Consider the following 5,155-nt stretch of genomic DNA (forward strand, 5'->3'; position numbering starts at 1 on the left):
TGTTCGCCCACAACTTAACATCTTCGTCTCTCTGAAGCCCGACAATGCAATCTGCTGCTGGAGAAGAAACAGTGTTTTGTCCATCCAGCAGCAGCCTGCTGGGTTTCTGGATTACAGGTACCGGTAATATATAATGTATGTATTCTCACTGAAATGAACCATTCCACACATAAATAGATGTTGACTATATATCTTGTTTTATCTCATCAGCTTTTTATATGTAGGGGCAATGATTGCAAGCCCCCAGTCCTTGGAGACTCGACCATGGGTGTCAATGCAGGTCAAGAGTGAAGCCAGAGTGGGGGCCCAGAAGTCCAAATTGTTTTTAATGGCCTCTGCTGGGATTAGGCCTTCACCTAGGGCCTTCCCCAGTCTTAGCTGAGCTACCTAGTTCTTAATCTCTGTCACCATCACTGGATCCCACATAGGCAGATTTCCTATAATTTGCCTAGATCTTCCATTTTCAGCAGAACTGTCCGAGTAAAGTTCTTGAAAGTGTGCCTCCCAGGTCCCTGGGGGAATGTGACAGTCCACCATGGTTGGGCCATAGCCTTGTGGGCTAGATGTGATATGTCAGAATGTGGCTGAATCATTGGATTTAACTGCCTGAATAAGTCATGTTCAGGTGTTCTTAATGGCTTCCCTTTTCTTACGTGCCAGCAGATGTTTATAGCGTCTCTTCTGCTGGAGGAGGTCCATAGCAGCTGTTTGTTTGGCCTTAGGAATACCTACACCAATGTAGTGCTGTTATGCACCAGGGCTGGCCTGAGACACTTTTGGCCACAAAAAGAAGTGAGCCACAAAATGCCCCACACACACTCCAGGAAAGAAGAGGTGAGTCAAGATCTACATCAGCAACAAGGGCGGGGGAAAATAAAGATCCTACATCGGAATCTACTGTCCCTGTGGATCCTCCCACCTGAAGCAGTTGCCTCACCTTGCCTCATAGCTGGCAGGCCCTGATTAGCACACAAACTTTATTATGATTATCCTTAGCACGTCAAAATCAATCATAAGATTGCTCACAACCTTTTATGTAAACTCTTCCCAAATAGACTCTTTTTTATTATTGGTTTATTTATTTTTATGCAGAAAATAAAATATGAAACAACAGAAAACACCCCAGTCCTGGATTCACCAAGGTGTCACACCACTTCCATTATGAGACACCACCCTAACCATAGCAGACGCTTTTCAGAGCACCCACAAAGTGATTCCAATCTAATCTCAGGTATCAGTGTAAATTGCATCCTACTGTTTAAGTACACTGCGCTCCCCTGCTTAAGCCTAGTTGTGCAATGTACTTGACTATCACTCCTCCTCCACTTCTACTTTACCCTGCACTTCAATATTACTATTTCCAGAATGGCTAGCAAACCATTTGAAATAGATTAAAATAATAAAATTACCAAGAAGTATAATTAGCAAAGCAGTACAGTAAAAGCATACCAGCTGAATAAAGCCAATTCAGAACAGCTTTTAGATGTCTGGGAAAATTAAAAGGGCTTCACCTTGCATCAAAAAAGAAATGAGAATAGGTGCCAGGTGAGCTTGACTGGGAAGAGTATTCCTAGGGTCATTTAGTCTAATCCTCTGCAATGCAGGAATCTTAACTAAAACATCCATGACAGATGGCCATCTAATCTCTGCATAAAAGCCTCCAGTGAAAGAGAGCCCACAACCTCCTGAGGTTCTCCTGACCGTTCTACTGTCAAACAGCTGTTACTGTCAGAAATTTCTTCCCAATGTTCAGTCGGAATCTCCTTTCTTGTAACCTGAATAGCAGGGGGAAAGAAGCTTGCTCCGTCTTCCATGTGCTCCATTCTAGAGGTGAATGGGGCACTGTAACTGAAAAGGCTTCTCAGTGGCCAATGATTTGTCTCACATCCAGATATAGGGGCACTTCCCATTTCCAGTATAGGATTTGAGTTGCATACTCCTCCTGCAACCCACTTCCTAGAACACAACAGTACCTTCAGAAAAAGCACACGTTGGTCAAGCAAGACATATTACTCTAAAAGAGCCCTTTAAACTCAAGATGAGCTCTGCCTGCACAGGAACTGCTCAGGGATTGCCACCTGTTCATAAGTTGAACAGAAATGTCATATTTTCATGCACTGGTTAGAAGGAGAACACCCGTTAGGGAGTCAAAAGGAGGGTGTTTGAACCAACTTGAAAGCAATTCTATTGCCCATTTCAAACTTGTCATGTGCTTGAGAAGTCAAGTATGCTTCCAAAAGAAATAAGGTAACTTGCAAGAGCTGAACTGCTCTGTAGAGATATAAATCAAAATGTCAGTCTTTGTCATAAGGACTGTGACACAGCAATGACAGCTAATAAGGAGCTATAATTACCAGCATGTAGCAATGGCCCATCATGTAGCCCCATATTTATTTGGAATTATGTGACTAGATATCCACAATTAACTTTTGCTCTTCTCCCCTCCTAGAGCCAAGCTCTGTGCTCCTGGACATCTTTTCCTTGGCTCCTGGTCTCACTGGCTTTAAATAGGCTAGTAGACTAGGCCACACATGCTCCTTTTTCTGGGCTCAGGGCAGTTCCATGAAATATATTTGGGAACCTGGCACTGCACCATTGTCGTGGTGATGGCACCACACTGTGTGGTCCACTTGGCTCAGTCATGTTGGCTGAAGTTGCATAGCAAATGGCACCTCTGCTATTATGACAGCAAGCTCTTTGGGGCTGACCTGGACTGCGATGGAGTACTTGTATACATACATGTATGTACATGTATGAATACATGTATGAATACACAGGTGGTGCTGTGGTCTAAACTACTGAGCCTCTTGGGCTTGCCGATCGGAAGGTCGGCAGTTCGAATCCCTGCGATGGGGTGAGCTCCCGTTGCTCTGTCCCAGCTCCTGCCAACCTAGCAGTTCGAAACCATGCCAGTACCAGAAGATAAACAGGTACCACTGTGGCAGGGAGGTAAACGGTGTTTCTGTACGCTCTGGCTTCTATCATAGTGTTCAGTTGCAGCAGAAGCGGTTTAGCCATGCTGGTCACATGACCCGGAAAGCTGTCTGCAGACAAACGCCGGCTCCCTCAGCCTGAAAGCGAGATGAGCACCACAACCCCATAGTTGCCTTTGACTGGACTTAACCGTCTAGGGGCCCTTTACCTTTTTTACTTTACTGTTGTATCAGCAACCCCCGTGTACTCAACAAGCATTTTGAGTATTAGTTATAAAGTGCCACCATTGTACTTACAGAAATAAAGTGCTTTACAACCAAATACAGTGGTACCTCTCGTTACTTTCTTAATTCGTTCTGGAGGTCCATTCTTAACCTGAAACTGTTCTTAACCTGAAGCACCACTTTATGGTAGCTAATGGAGCCTCTCGCTGCTGCTGCTGCGCCGCCGCGTGATTTCTGTTCTCATCCTGAAGCAAAGTTCTTAACCCGAGGTACTATTTCTGGGTTAGCGGAGTCCGTAACCTGAAGTGTATGTAACCCGAGGTACCACTGTATACCTTATCATAATAGTGTCCTCAACTCACTCTGCCCCCTTTTCTCTTGCTAATCCTTATGCTGTTGCCATTCTGCACAATACCAAGCAAGATGGGCAGAGAGGGAGTAATCCTAATTTAGGGCCCCCTGGCTCCAGGGATGATGAGCAGCAGAGCCAGATAACAGCCAGGGGTTAGTTTTCAGCCCCACTAGCCTCCCTCGAGTAAGTAAAGCTAAACTTTATGTGAAAGCACAGTATGTAATAGATTTTTAGTGCTGCTAACACTCCACTGAATTGCCCCTGTAGCCTTTGCTAGGAGGAAGGGGGTATTTGCGAATAAAAGAGATTGTTAAGAACAAAAAGAGAGAGAATACACTGCCTTCTGCAAGGCAGCCAATATATGTTTCAATTGGTTTCAATAGGTGATGGCTATGGGATCTTCTTGTATGCTTTCCTCTGTGTATTGTCATTTCCTATCTCTATACTATTGTTTGGTGCTATGCTCCCTTTGTGTTTCAGTTAGAGATGGATCGTCATTGGATGAATTAAGCATCTTGTTCTATGTCTGGAACTGTTTCAAACTCCACTCTTATTTGGGATCTGTAATGTTGCTCCCGTCTTGTGGCATAGGAGCCAACTCCTAGGGGCCATGGGGGCTTTGGTCCCCACAATAAAATATTCGAAGGGACCTGGCCCCCATAAAGCTGAAGAGCATTCCCATTCAAATTGTGTGTGTGCACTGTGTCATGTGATTATGTGGGGCGGAGCTTACCTGGGCCCCTACAATATTTTATTCACGTTGGCAGCCCTGTCTTGTAAAATGTTTGAGTGATTGGTGCTGATTTGGAAAAGCTCCCTTAAATCAGGAAGCAGTTGTAAAGACTAGGGAAAGCATAGAAATGCTTGGCATAACAGTGTTTTTGTCTTAATTTGGATAAGGAGTTGAACTGATTTGTAGAGCAAGATTTTGACAACTAATAAGCTTTGGGAAGAGGCTAGGAAGGTGCACCTGAAGGCAGCACCAGTGCAGAATAAACCTATGGGGGGGGGGGGGGAGGAAGGTCCCTTAAGACCAGGATTTTTCTGTGCGTATACTCAGCAACAAGCCATTGATGTACCAAGAGTACATTAAGTGGTGGATTTATAGTAGACCATCCACACATTCTGCTAGGTTAGTTGTTCTGCAATACTTCTCCAGTGTTACCACATTATCGCTTTCTAGAGGGGTGCTGCAGCCCAGCAAAAGCAGGACAACAAACTAACTAACCTCCAAAAACATTTGTGGTATAAAAAGTTATGGGACGTGTACTTTTTGGAAAGGAAACTTCAACCAGTGCAAACCGTGTTGAAAGCTGTTATGAGCACATATCAGCATGAATACAGAATAAAAAGCAGAAGCAAATGTTATCTAGGAGACCACTGTAAGCAGATGAAAACAGTAGCAGGATTCTAATAACACTTGTAATATGGATTATGAAATAATATGCATTTGAAAAAAGTTGACAATTGAACCCATGGAGAGGAGGGTGGGAACTCTGGTGATTCAGAGAAATCTCTAAATATGGATATGTATTTTGTATTGTTATAATTCTACACTTGTAAAATCAAATAAAAATTATGGCAAATGAGCCTAACTTCCAACAGTGTGAAGACTGCTGCTTTAATCCTCTCTCCTCTGAACAGG

The 5,155-nt window shown here is 43.8% G+C and overlaps 1 long non-coding RNA gene across 1 annotated transcript in view; it reads right to left on the bottom strand.

The window, feature by feature from the left end:
• The window catches only part of LOC310685701, an 87,011-nt gene that overhangs the window by 45,075 nt on the left and 36,781 nt on the right, over nucleotides 1-5,155 (bottom strand). The window lies entirely within an intron of this gene.

The sequence above is a fragment of the Podarcis tiliguerta genome (genome assembly GCF_965153285.1).
Source record: "Podarcis tiliguerta genome assembly, chromosome: 1".
Lineage (NCBI taxonomy): Eukaryota > Metazoa > Chordata > Lepidosauria > Squamata > Lacertidae > Podarcis > Podarcis tiliguerta.